This window comes from Helicoverpa zea, chromosome 14, assembly GCF_022581195.2.
Source record: "Helicoverpa zea isolate HzStark_Cry1AcR chromosome 14, ilHelZeax1.1, whole genome shotgun sequence".
Classification (NCBI taxonomy): Eukaryota; Metazoa; Arthropoda; class Insecta; order Lepidoptera; family Noctuidae; genus Helicoverpa; species Helicoverpa zea.
Window position 1 is genome coordinate 559,580 of NC_061465.1, and position 15,408 is coordinate 574,987.

The window sequence follows — 15,408 nt, forward strand, 5'->3', positions numbered from 1 at the left end:
TCAGTCCAGTAGAGGTGACTGAAAGTAACAATGCTTCGGTATTTATGAACATTCAACTATGTATTTCACTGTAGGAATGTGGTCAAGACCTTCCATCATTATTGGTTTCTTTGATGGAGATAGATCTCACTCGTTAAAAGTTTAATTTGGAAACCTGAATCATTAGTAGTGCATCTGTAAAGGGGGTTTTATTGTTTCAATCCAAGATAGTTAGAGTTAAAGAGTAAATATCTCATCGTCAAACAGTGATAAGCGTAAGCTGTCAGTATTTATACATTTTACGGCGAGACAAACACAGATGTCATGAAGTTCTAGAACAAGCTACAAACGTTATCAACGTAGCGTAGTGTTGTGAGTGAGGCCACTTGCTTTATCTAAGCTTGGTGTAAATACTTGCTTACGTTACATAACTACACCTAGGTATGTACATGTAGGTAATCGATGTTATCGATCCATTTGACTGTCAGTCTACAGTCGATCGCTACAAGGACGTTGGAAGTCAGATCAGCGACAGCCAGTGACGCACACATTGTGGCTGTTACCCTGCAATCCTTACCGAAATTGTGAAGAAAATGGAATAATGTTAATGGATTTTTAGGGTTCCGTACCTCGAAAGGAAAAAACGGAACCCTTATAGGATCACTTTGTTGTCCGTCTGTCTGTCTGTCTGTCTGTCTGTCTGTCAAGACCCTTTATCTTAAGAACGCGTGGACGTATCAAGCTGAAATTCACATGAAATACTCGGGTCTATTGTCCCTTTAGGCTGTGAAAATATCAAGCTTCTAAGCCAAGCCAATCAAAAGATACAACCGATTATGTCGATATTTTCAACAAATTCTCGACACTCGCAAAGGAATCAAAACCTACAGGGTACTTCCCGTAAACTCAGAATCTCGAAATTTGGCATGAAGCATTGTTATATAATGCAAATATAGGAAAAATTGCGAAAATCTCATTTTTTTTGATATATAATATAATAAAAATATTTTAATAAAATGAAACTTACTACCTTATTTCTCACGAACGAATAAAGGCACCAAATTGAAATTTATACCAAATACCTAGGTCTATTGTCCCTTTAAGCAATGGAAAAATCAAACTTCTAAGTTAACGCGATCAAAAGATACAGCAGTTTTACCGACACCTTAGACGAATTTCCGTCACACGCTAGGGAATCAAAACCTACAAGGTACTTCCCGTGAACTCAGAATCTTAAAATTTGGCACGAAGCAACGTTATATAGTACAGATAAAGGAAAAATTGCGAAAATGATAAATTTGAAGTTACATAAAATATTAAAATATTATTTTTGCTTACATGACATAAAATATTTTTTTAATAATTATAAACTTACTACCTACCCTTTTTCACATGAACGCGTAGAGATCTTAAAGTTTTGAATAAAAAGTGAAATTCATATCAAACACTTCTTAAATATAATGGCCTCTAAACTGTGAAAATTTTTAAATCATTCAAAGGTCATTGGGCACCTTAGTATGAAAACCATACCCACGGCGGATACGAACGAAATATAGCACAGTATAATGATAAAGGCTCTGATTTACTATGGCATTAGTCGCATCAATGTGAACCATGGGAACCTAGAGAAAATCAGGTGTAAACATCAAATATTTTCCTCATTTCAATGGGGAATTTAAACGACCAAGTTTGACGGATTTGAGAAATCATTTCTTTGTAGTGAAAGAGTATACTCGCCGTTTATTTCCATTGTCATCAGGTCAGGATCTGATGATGGAAATCCTGAGAAATCGAGGGCAACTATCAGAAATTGTAGGCATGCATAGGATTAAAACTTGATTCTCAGATGTATGTCTGGTGATACTATCAAACAGTGAAGGTTTAGAGCTCATCTGATGATGGAGACGTGAGAGTCGGTATGTTTTAGTTACGTCGTGTTTGGGCTTATATTATTCGTATTGACGAGATTTTTTCACAAAAGTTAAAAATAAAAACTTTTTACAAAAAAAAAAACAACTTCTAAAACAACAAGAAAACTGTTTATATGCATCGGTCTAGATCTCGGTGGTTAAATAAATATAGATGCATCCTCTAGACACGGACTTCTAGACCGATGCACCTAACATCTTTTTAATTTCTTTCTTGCTTTTGTTTTCTTTTGTTTGTAGTTGGATTTGTTTGTAAAATGCTACAAAATAAAATAATGCCGACTTTATAAAACAAAGAAAGGGACAGAATTACACTTTTGTCAAGGCTCTAGAAACGTAAAGCCAGCAGCCCCGAATCCTACTCTCTAGAAGTCGTTGTTACAATTCGACAGCTACAAGTCGTCAGGCGGTCTGCTTTAACCCAAGTTAGTAGTGAATTCTCATCACCTAAAATAAAATAAGCTCCAACACAAGGTTACGTTATAAATTGTAAAGGAGTTCCCATAACTATATCTGATCTCAGCTGTCGATCCCACAATGGCAGTCAAACCTATCTTTATGGAAAGTCTTCGCCAATACGAATAAAATAAACCCAAACACGTGGTAGTTGCAACATACCGTTCGGGAGTTCCCTTGACTCTCTGTAGTCTCCATAATCAAATCAGCTCCAAACCTTCACTGTTTCCAGTACCCTCAAAAATACACTCACATGTCTGGTTATGACTCGATGCGTGCCTACAATATTCAAGAGTTGCCCTCGATTTCTCAGGGTTTCCAGATCCTCATCAGATCCTGGTCATCTGGATTGGCACCTTCCTTCTTTATGAAATGTCTTTAACAATAAAAACTAGCATTGCAACCTGTACAATCCTCTGAAACTGCTTGTCTTTTATATTTTTCAAACGATCCTGGACATTCGTCTCCATGGAATTTTAATAAAATATTTATATTCAAAGAAACGTCATACCATTCTCCACGATTTAAAACTACTTTGATTCATGTCCGCCACTTTTTACAAAGCGGGTCAGATATGCCCCATGACCTTTAAGACATAATTAGTTATTTTCAATCAGATTTCTGAATGATGACTATAAAATGTTGTATATAAATAACTTCAATAAAATAACTTTTACAAGGTACTGGCCTACTTATTTTAGTTATATTATAAAATAAAAAATATTAACTATTTTGACTCTCACGAAATTACCATAACTATGATTGTTCTAAACTGAACGGTTGGCGCGAAACTCACTTTTTATCTATACAGCATTTGTACGGAACCCTCGGTGCGCGAGTCCGACTCGCACTTGGCCGGTTTATTTTTTTGAAGGTACACCTTGTTTGTGTTATACAGCTACAACATAATCATCTGCGCATGTAGGTGGGCACGCCGATTATATTAAAAATACATTTTTATTTTATTTACAAGAGGCTTTAGATACACTCAATGGACTATAAGTAATGCTTGAGTACTTAGTCTTTATAGGTGTAAATCTGTGTGCTAGCCTACTTGTGTTCAGTATGTTTTTTTTCTTTCTTAATTTTATATAATAGTGATCATGTGATAATGATATTTTTATTTGACTTGTTTTGTATACATTCTGGTTCTTCAAACCTTACAGACAGACATGTGTTGCTGGGGAGTTTGTTGCGCCACTTCTTCCCAGCAAAAACACATAGGAAGTGGTGAAGGGCGGGCGTTTTGGGGGCTGTCTTTTGTTTTTGACGTTCGAAAAGTGCTGATTTATCAGCCTATAGTTCGGCCATTCAGAGAATGCGTTCCTGACACGTCGCGATTGAACTGACGACGTAACTTTGCAATGGCGTTGCAGTTACGATAAAAATATTTTTGCTGGTTGTTTACCGTTTTAACAATTGAGGAGCATTAAAACAACATTATTATATCAATAATCAATGAATGTTATTACGTCGTCAGTTCAATCGCGACGTGTCAGGAACGCATTCTCTGAATGGCCGAACTATAATTTGAATAAACGATTTTGAGTTTGAGTTTGAAAAAAAAATGAGAAATAGCCCTCGAAGGTTATTATTTACTCAGAAAGATCTAAAAAACAGTTCTTAGCAGTCTCAAGATAGAAAATCCCCACGAGTTAAAAAACAAACTCGTTTCTTTGGCAGAAAATAAACTGAAACTGATCACAAAAACAACAGACTGAAACAGGCAAATAGGTCGCAAATTAAACTTAGTCTAATACTTGCGTACGCGACCTATTTGTACATTTTTAAACGCATGTCACACTTATTTCTATGTTCCAAAACACAGCTAAAATTTCATCTGGCATTGCAGACACGTTTTGCAAGCCCCAACAGCACGTTAGTTCTTATATCAAGGGAGTAAGGGTGATATCAGCTTGATAGGTAAAATTTTACGAGTGGCGTGAGCTCATCACGTTACGAGCCGTGTTGTCATTGCACACGCCTTTTCCCAGAACCCTGTTTCTACATTATCGTAACGGATCACATAACCAGTTTGTGCTGTAGTAGGACATTCTTTTAAAGTTGTTATTCATATGACACCTCAGACGGCCAGGAAACATTGCGTAGGGTTCATGGAAATTAGGATTCACCGAGTTAGGTACTGTTAGTTATATGAGGGATACGTGTATTGTATTATGAGGAAAATGAATTGCGTATAATAAACCAGGTGTTTATGGTTTGCCAACATCAGCAGAACTTTACATATTTGTTCATTTGAATCTAGAAACCTGCATATTATCGATTTTCCTTTGTGTTGGTTTCATCTCAGCAAAGTATAGAACTGCTAATATCTCTCTTCAAAGATTAAGTTTTGGTAGGTGACAAGTTACTAAGCAACGATGTCCTACCAACAATATAATTAGGAATGGTGTAGTGTTGTCACAGCGACCGGCGACCGCTCAGCACGTCGGCTATGCGTGTTTCGATAAGCGCTATCATCGCCGGCTGCGCTCCACAGGAACTTTCCATTGCGATACAGCTAAATACGTAACTCGCTATATTTGCTATATTGATGTGTGATTTCGTATAACCGGATGTTTACAAGTGACTGATAACACCAGATAATTCCGAAGCTTCTAAGCGATAATGGAAGATAGGTACGATCCAGCGAATAAAATGATGCGCACCTACTACAAATCTGTAGGTATACTATTTGCTAAATGACTACTATAATTTTTTAGAGGAAAACAGTAGTTGCTGGAGCAGTACATGAAATTACTAGTATTTGGGCTGAAAGTAACATAAACAACCTAGCACTTGAACAAATGTTTGAGAAACAACAAAATAAGCTGAAGATGTACACACATACAGCAACTGAAGAAGACGTAGACTAAATAACATCAAAACCTAAATCTAAATAGGCACTGTAGGTTTATCACGTTGTGTGTAATGTCGCGATAAAGAGGCCGCATTTGTCGGATCTGTGAATAGGTCCGAGGAATGGCGATGCTGTGGTCGGCATCACAGCGTGCGTGTCTACTACGTAACAAGTGTACTATGAGCCACGACGACGTGTCCTTATCGAGTGCCAAGCGGACCCGTTACATGTATTTACAAAACAATCGCGAATCTCTGGGGTGAGCGTTATCGCCGCCGACGAGGTCACCCAATTAACTCTTATCTCACATTATTGATAAAGCGTTTAACTTGCAATGTTTTTCGCATTTAACGTACAAAAATAGACATTGCGTTAAATGCTGTTTAATACACATAATTGCGAATTCTTGGTAGAGATCAGTTTATTTCAGACATTTTAGTCATGTCTCATGATTCAGAACAGACTTGTGAAACTTGAAATTATAGAGTAACGAAGAATATTAATGGGAATAAATTGTGACGTCAAACGATGTCATCAATCAAGATGCCATGAAGGTAATTACGATTTAATGTAACTGGAGTAAATGCGCGACCTAGCACACTGAGCGAGCTGTCTACAGCTATTACAACATTTTTTATTGACACAATGACCTGCTTGCAAAGGAAACTCACGCTATTTGAAAAACTTGACCTAAACGAGATGTTTGAAGATGCAACTAACTAAACTAGTTATTATGACTACGGGTGCTCATTTGCCTACAACGCTTACAAGACTTAACTTTGTTTAGAATACGAGGAAAAGGGAAAAGGAAGGCACACATTCACATTGACGCCAATGGTAATCTGCTATTTATTCTTTTAATAAGCGTCTCAAAGGACCAGACCACAATACTAATGAACCGTCACATAATACATTATGTAATTTCAGTACAAATAAGTACTTACGGCAAAAATAGTGATGGCAAGTAACGCTAATACAATCGATAAGCACTAGATATGATAGGCAAAATTATGATCGGTTGCGATCCAGAACCAAATTCTATGATAATATTAAAAATCTGACAAAACGAGCGCATTGATTGAACGGACTTTCCAGGAACGTGTATTTTTTTTACAAATAAAGATGATTATCGGACTGAATTCCGTTACATTGGATCGTAAATGGATGTCAACTGTTATCAGGCTGATAACGACAGCACCGGTATCAATTTATCAGTTGTTTGTTGAAGTGAAGCCAACACTTACACATTATCTGCGCGTATAAGCTGCGCGCTATTTTGAAACTGATAGGCAATCACTTGATGGGCACAATGTATGAAGTTATACCTACCATATTAGTAGTACAGAAGCTTTTTGAGGAAAAAGAGTCCCAAAAGGTTGTGCACACTTCAAGGAAAAGAAAAGAGCTGCATTTGCTACGACTCAACTCAAATACTTCGTCATCACTGTATCAAGTATTAAAGTGGATCATATAGGTACATTCCAGTAGGTACTTATTTGTCAATCGGTATTTAATAATTTGCGTCATAGCTTCGTCTTAAGTGCAATAAGTACAAGTAGCACTCGAAGCGATTATGGCTCAAAAAGATTTGAAAGTTTTAAATACTCGGGGCTATCTATTTGAAATCAACATTTTAAATCTAATCTAATGTTCGCCTGTTACAATAAATAACATGGAAAGTTATTTAAACTTCGCTCAGTAAACGCATTATTAAAAAGTTTTCGAAGCACATTGCACTATTTTGGTGAGTCTCTGTGGAGTTTTTCTGGATGTTCGTACATAATTTCAAGCCAAAACCCGAGTAGCAAAAACTTAATCAAATGGCAAGTGTAGACGGCGATACCATTTATCGATTGATGTAAGATTTGAAGGTCCAGGAAATGACATCGTTTGGAAAAGTCTGAAAGGACCAGTCTTGCCAAGGGGTGTGCTCAAGGGGACTGCTCTAGTAAATAAGTTGAGGAAGTAACAGACGGGCAGTCACTCCATGTAAAAACTGATATAATCAGCTACATACGGTTATACTAAAATTCGATCGACCATCATGCGTTAAACTCAGCGAAATGGAAATGTCAGCATTGCTATTCTGAATGAACGTTACATTATTTAGCAATGATCAGGTCTTGGTTATTTTTATTTGAGAAAATACTACAGTAGGCATGTATTTGGTAACAAAATGTGTATGGATGATAGTATCAGTGTCCAAAACAGCAAAATGTCCATAGGTCAGTATAAACATTGGTAGGAGAGCACTCCGACGACGAGTGTCATCGCCATTGTTACGTGATAACTCCACTAACATATTTATCAATATTTTATTGTTGCTTCAACCTGTCGCTTCGACCTCTATTGCGTGTTTCATTTATATTCGCTTTATCTATACATTGACGTGTAGTTTTTTCCTCTTACGCTATTTCCAAACGTATACAATACAATACATCACCGATACCTATGAAGCTATCATTGTCATGTTCAAAATAGGATTAAACATACCGTTCGATTTAGATAAGATACCATTTGCGTCAATCGGTGTTGTATGTACTGTGTCATGGAACTGTATATTGAACAAATTCAACGTATCAATCAAGTTATTTTCGTAAGCGTATTGAGTGGGATTCATAGCTGGATGATTTTTTTAATCGTAATGCAAGGAAATATCGTGAAACGTCAGTGGTATTGCTTTAGGTAACATGTACATATATACAGATGTATAATTTATGTTCAAAGATGTCAAGATTAGCCACACCCTTTTGCCAGTTTTTCTCCTTGAGACCTACTTCTTAGAATCGTTTCATAAGAGTTTGTAAAGTCATATTTGAAATAGAAAACAAATAAGTATGAATTGACTGCTTACGCCTTCTAGTGAAATGTGCAAACGTTATTAACTAATCAATGTTGGTGTTTCTTCTTCTGCCTAATCCAGACAGCTATAAGTGCCGATGTCATGGGGAGTGCAACTGATATAAATGGACTACATGCGATTGTACGACGATCCACCATTCAGGACCTGTATAATCCGCACTTAGAATGATAAGTGTAAAATTAATTTTAAACTTTAATCGTGTAATCACTCATATCATATCTTGTTATCATGCTGATTTCAGACTAGGTATCACTATGCTGTGCAAAAATCGATGTCACGTGAATACTGCAGTTATTATAAAATCAGGTTATAGTCTAATTGATGTATATCAGTCACGGAATTTAGTCTTACATCTTTTTAAGGCCAACCAAATACATAGGATAATTGTGAAATTACGCAATCACAACGCTCTCAGAGTAAACGTTGCACTAGTGGGTTTGGTAAACAAACAGAAGATAATTAATTGATGACCCAGCTATCTTAGTTAAACCTAGTACGTAAGATATAGGTATCATTAGCGATAGGAGACTTGTAAACAATTCACACGGTACTGGCATGTTGTAGACGTTGGACCTACAGTGGATGGGAGATAGCCTCTGCTTGAGGCATAAAGTAAATAAGCTTGGGGGTAACATGCCAGTTGCATTTGTCATGCGTCCAATAGTAGCCGTACAATGCATATAACAAAGATGTTGATGTTTTTGTAAACTATATGATACTCTGGGATTTATTACTCACTCAGGGTTTATTAACCACTATACTTGCTAAAGCTCTTAAACTTAAAGCTACTAATGATGCTAATTTGATTCTTACAAGTCATTGTTAGCAAGCGTTCCTCATAAATAATAAAGTTATGTTTTATTAATTTATGATAATTTTTAATCGTTCTAAAAGCAAAATAAGCCGAAAAGTCAACAAGGCTGAACGATTTCAATAACTTAAGTTTTTTATTATTATTTTGGTCTAGCTAACACGTGTCAGAATTGATAATAACCTTACTGAGTCGATCAATGCCTATTGGCATCATTGAAAATGATGACTTAATTTAATTCTATTGACGATTCGAATTTATTAGTCGTCGGTGGTATGAGGAAAATTAAATTTATTTGTCACCGACCACTATAAATACCCATGACTGCACTTGGAACATAGGTACAGTCGTCAACAGGCAATCCGTTATTATTACGAACATTTTCCTCAGTTTAAAGGAAAATGGTTTAGCATATCACTATTATTCTCAAATGTTGGTTTCATTAAGCAAACCTCTAATGAGAACTTTATGGTAAACAAGTGATTTCAAAACCTAACAATGAAAAATATTTGTCCAAGTTGGTCATTAATGTATATGTTAAAAAATTCTTAGGACGATAAGGCAGAAATATCGAAGCACTTGAAATTACGACCGAGTCTTCTTGAAGGGACAGACATCTAGAAAATTAATGACAACTTACTTTAAACTCCTATGTCATGAGATCAGCTGTAGACCAGTTAGATGAATTGGCCAGAGCCCTAACCTGAAATCAAATGGCCTAACAAAATGATTAATACAATTGGCAAGCATATAAATGCATTGATAGAATGGACCTAGATAATATTTTTAATAGGTTATAGGTTAACAGCGACTATAGGAAGGTATACCTCACACATTGAGCAGGACATGGGGGAAAACACATAACGTTTAATAGCTCAATTTCCTCTAACAACTAGCTTTGTCGCATAAACCACTAGAAGTGGACAGGACGTTATGCTCGTCAAACCAGATCTTTTGATGTTGTAAACACTTCATCTGCTGAATGCTTTCTGGATATAATTCGTTCCGAAACAGATAATGGATTTCCGGTAATAAAGTTGGTGTAGAGTCAGTTTGATCATTTACTAGAGACTAATTTTCTGTATGTGGTACAATATAAACCCTTACTTCAATTGAAGTACATACATGAATAATTATTTTTATTTATTTTGCTAGATTCTTGGTGACCTGATGTAACTCTTCAAGCAAAGTAATTTCCCGACTTATACTTCGGCCGTTCAGAGAATGCGTTCCTGACACCTATCAGTTAGTCACGACTAGTGATGGGCACAACATAACACTGAGTTCGTTACCGTTCCTTCAAAATGAACCGCCGCATTATTTTAAGATTATTTTCGTTTTAAATTGGCGGAATCATTTGTTTTATATTTTAGTTATTTAAGTGGAAACCAAAAAAAGGTAATATTCATATAATAAAATTGTTTTATTTATTCTTTGTTACAAGTACATTGAATTGAATGTGCGAACAGAATATTAATCAGACTCCGATTTGCTTGAGGAGGTGGTGTCTTCATCATCATCTTCGCCTACATGTATAATTATATTATTATCAATAACAGAATCAATCCTGATATCTCGGTCTAACAAAAGCCGGGTAATCAAATAAAAACAGATCGAAAACACTTGAAAAACGTGGTCTATGCGCACGAAACGACAACGGACGACTGTTTTAGCGTCACAAAATGGCGGCCCATAACGCCATTTGGGGTTACCATTTTTAATCTAAGTATAAAAATGCGGTTTGGTCATAGTTTTATTTTTATTTTTCATAAAAGTTATAATTAAGTCTTATAGTCCATTATTTTCCAATTCTTAAAAAGAAAATCAAAACGTATTATTTTATATTATAACTGTATAAGAACAGATTACGATACTTGCCTGTTATTTTTAGCACAGCACTACAAAATATAAACCGCTGACATAACCTTGTAATAGCGCAGTATAGATTTAGAAAAATATTGTTTACCAAGTTATTTGACACTCAGTTTGGCACAAAATTATAACATTCATTGATTATTGATATAATAATGTTGTTTTAATGCTCCTCAATTGTTAAAACGGTAAACAACCAGCAAAAATATTTTTATCGTAACTGCAACGCCATTGCAAAGTTACGTCGTCAGTTCAATCGCGACGTGTCAGGAACGCATTCTCTGAATGGCCGAACTATAGTGGCTTAACATAACATGTTGACGACATCAAATCTCACCTGTATACATAAGCATCAACTTTCATATTATGGTAAGCAATCAATAATACTTGTGTAACATGTATTCGAGGAACACCAGTAATTATGCAACGCGCGTTTCGGATGAGCGCCCTCCGTACGGCGACACGTTCTAGAATCAAATTCAAATGTCAAGGTGAAGGTGACGTGAAAGGAAACGCACGGTGACGTCACGAGCCGCCATCTTTAGCTGCCGCGTCGCTACCAATGACACTAGTGCTAGAGTGTACGCGGGTACTGTCTCTCGTTTTATTTAGGACACTAGACAATAATTGATAGCTTGCCCTACTTGAATGTTCAACGGTACTCCGCAATGTTGTTTAACAACGAACATAATCGTATATTTTGTCGGAGTGATCGTTAAAACAACCGTGACAGGATAATACATATTTACGCGCAATAAAACTGCAAGGTGTCCCTATTTTTATAACGGTCATAGATTATAATTACCTTTATTTGAATACATGAAAGATTCAATGTTCATGTTTTAGGTTTTGTAAAAGCTCACTAAAAGGTATCTGCTCGTTCTGGAATGAATCCTTAATGAATTCATTGAAAGAGTCGGGCAGGTTCTGCGAATAAACGCCACAGGTCATAAGATGCTAAATGAATCACTTGCACATGCTGGTTTAGGCTCCTGCATCGCTACATTTTCCTCAATCCACGCAAAGAAATATCGAAAAAAAAAAACAAACACCGCTTAAGTATTGAAGAAAACGTGAAACATAATTAGCACGTAGTCGAGGCGCTTAACCACATTATTTATGCAGTTGCACTTGTAATTAACATCGGCTGACATCATCGACGGTTCTAATTTATGACAGGAGTGTAACAGCTCCGTTTGCACGGAACTAAATCATCGATACGACATTACTGTCCTTATGTAATATCCTTCAAAGTGCATCATACTTGCATAGAGTTAATAGTAAACAGCTGAGTAGGATTGGGATTGGATAGTAGGTATGCTATTTCCAATAACTTTGTTGCATTTCTATCCGCACTTATAGTACCGGCCCTATTTCATAAAGTTAGTTGTAGCAAAACTACTATCTGAAATGCATTAGAGCTGAGATATAAAGTAGAATATTTGAGAAGTGGCAGCTGTTAGGACACAACAATCTAATATTAACAAAACAAATGATTGGCGAGTTCATTATAGTGCAAAACTAAATAACTGTACCAGTTGGCAACAGTTCGCAATGAAGTCATAAGTCGTTGGCGCGGATTTCTCACGCGCGGCGGCGGCGCGGGCGGCGCCTGCGAATGCGCTAAATGCTAAACAGTTCCCGCAGACCATTGTGTGTGGTGAGCCAAGTGGAAATTCTTACATCAATTATACGCCGAAACGCTGACTTTTTTCACACTGACAGTAGTTATATTTCAACAATCTAATTCACATGCTTTACGTCATTTCAGTTTAGCTCTGATTTTCACGCATTAACATTTGTATCGTGCTCAACAGTTACATTATACGATAGGATATATTTTACAGTCTGCGTGGAACAAACATTAATTTCTTAAGACACAGTCATTATAGTTACAAGAAATAACACGTAGTTACTGTGGTCGTGACAGCTGTTTAGTCTCATTCCTGATGAAGTCATGGCTATTCATTCTACCAAATGGCACTTCGCACGAACTTGTTCATGACAATGATTGTAGCACCACGATGATTGAGCTACCTTGTCATTATGTACATGTAAGCTCGCTCCTACTAAAAATGGAGAATGACTCGCTAGTTTTGAGGTACCTACGTAATGTTATTATCGCATAATACTTCGAACCGGAAATGTAACATTGATACTAAAACAGTTGTACCTACTGGTATAATCATTGTGTAAGGTTTTCCTATATTTAGTAAAAAAGCAGACAGATATATAGAGCTAGTTATGGTTATCTGGTTGGGGGCCATGCCAAGCCGGTTCCCCGAAGAATCGTGAGAATCTTCCCACCGTTGTGGCAGAGCAATACATTCACAGAGGTTTTTGTAAGGCAACGACCGGTCCGACGCGAGGGTTCCACGGCGACGCTTAAAAGGAATCGTGCTCCTGTAAATCATGGTCAGGTTGAGATTTCAAATTAGTTTTATGTTCCCCCTCCGAGTGGAATACGTGACCCTGATACAGCCCTCTGCTTAAAAATTGTTTTCATTTGTACCTCGCTTATAAAACGATTAGCATTCTAGTTGTAAGTTAAGACATTTTATTTGCAAATATAATAAATAATGATATTTGATTGCTATGAATAGACACTTGACAATGGTTCTCAGGCAACATTCGATCGGGTGAACATGTAAGTAGTGGTCGACCTTCGGAGACCTGTTTCGGAGACCACAAACACATCTTATTTGGCTGAGCGAAAACAAACGTGACTCAAGGGGGGAACGTGACGCTGCTAATGTATACAGGGTGACTTGTATTTTCCGCCGTCAGAAGCATGAAGCCTATATCTGATAAATAAAATTGACCCACGGTTTAGAATCATATTCATAGTTTTAGAGGTTCTACGTACAAAAATATGTAAGTATAAACAGAATAAGGGGTAAAGTTTTGCTGTATAGTCAAGAGACGATCGCTTCAGCGTTCTGTACTTATTTTCATTTAGGATTTTTGGCAATATTCAACATGTTATTCGGCTAGTATTGTACATGTGTCCGAGAGAAAGACACCATGTATAAATTAAAGGAATGTTTATAATTTCAGTACATTTTTAAGGTCTCCCGCTGGAGTAAAAGTTTGAAGACTGTTAGAAACCCATTTTCACTGTTTATGTTAAGGAAAAGTTTTATACTACCAGAGTTTCAACTTTTCTTAACAGGAACCATTCAAAAGTTTGAGTTGGCTGTTCGTCACGACGACGAACAAGTTAAGGATTTCTTATGTTTTTAAATTCATGATAAATATTAAAAAAGTAAATCGGATCGGTTCATTGGTAAAACATGAGTTATTATTTTCTAATCGTGTTTTCACAATTGATGTTTCTTCAAGTTTCCTAAGTTGTGAAAATTGACAATGAATGTTTTAGGTTACTTTGTAACTTTAAAAGATACCGAGTTATCATAGAGAGTATACAGTTTAAATCACAAACATATGGCGATGGCAATTTTAATGATAGCGTGTCCTGTTTTCATTGGCATTGCATATGCTTTTCAATCTGGACTGAGATAAATGATCGGAAACGTTCACATAAACAATTACCTCACAGGTGTTTAGGAGAAAAATATCGCAATGTACAGTATAAATGTGTACTAAATTGTTACTGGCTTTGTATATAATTTAGATCTTTGCATTATTACCTTTCTTTTAAATTTTTTTTCGTTGCATCTGCAGAGCATGGTTGTAGAGTGAAATCTCTGGTGGAGTGGGTGAAAAAAAAGCAAATAGACCGGAGGGGAGCAGTAGGAAGGGTGCAATGAAAGGAGGCAAAGAATCGCAGAAACAAAGGGTTTCCTCCGTCTTACCTGCAACAAAGAGACGCGTATTATTACTCATGGTATTGTTTGACATACAGCACGATACCAGCATGCATAATTTGCCGACTGCAACGGAATAATAATACCGAGGAATTTTATCGTTCTCAATTTGACTCAAGATTTTCCGTTTAAGTGTTGTTAGTTTAAAACGTTTTGTGCTTTTATATAAATATGTTATGGTAACTAAATGTAGCGTTAAATCAGCTTGGCTCGACAGGCTCCTAGGAGGTGATGCACCTTCAAATTACGTGGAAAAGCAGTAAATGTTTTAAAGAACCATAAAAGAAAGGAATTCTCTTTTAAGTAAAAAATTTTTCGTTCACGTCATTGTGGCAAAAACCACAGATAAGCAAGCCGGCTCATTGTAGCTGGAAGAAAAGTACTCACCGACCATGAAGTTTCGAAAAAAGGGTAAGAAAAATACAAAACGTAATCCAACAATGGAGTAGCATCCATTGTTGAAGTGAAGCTTGGGAATGACGTCAGTAAAAAAGTAAATGCGGTTGTAAAAATTACAGCCGTTGCTCCACCGAAGGTGTTAAAAACTTAGGTGGTCTTGGAGTAAAAGCAAAAAGTGCTAACGGTAATGTACCGTACGGTAACAGTTCGCCCGAACTCTCTTAGGGTACTGTTGATATTATTCTTCTGATAACATTTACTGCGCAGGAGTAGAAAGCGAATGAAAAGTAACTGAAATACATTCTTGGACCTTTTCTTGCTGATAATTGTTGCCACGGCATTGTATTAAATTCAAAGGGTTACGGAGAAATTATGTCAGGTTTACAAACAAGGCAATGTTTTCTTAAGCCACT

General features: G+C 36.5%; 1 protein-coding gene across 2 annotated transcripts in view; it reads right to left on the reverse strand.

Moving 5' to 3' along the window:
• Positions 1-15,408, reverse strand: part of LOC124636415 (interferon regulatory factor 2-binding protein 1) — a 69,801-nt gene that overhangs the window by 24,131 nt on the left and 30,262 nt on the right. The window contains exon 1 of one of the 2 annotated variants that reach the window (XM_047172502.1): positions 14,420-14,593. The exons of the other annotated variant lie outside the window; for it this stretch is intronic. The gene's annotated coding sequence lies outside the window, so the exon portion shown is untranslated. Of the gene's footprint in view, positions 1-14,419; positions 14,594-15,408 lie in introns of those variants that run through there. 2 annotated transcript variants of the gene reach the window in all.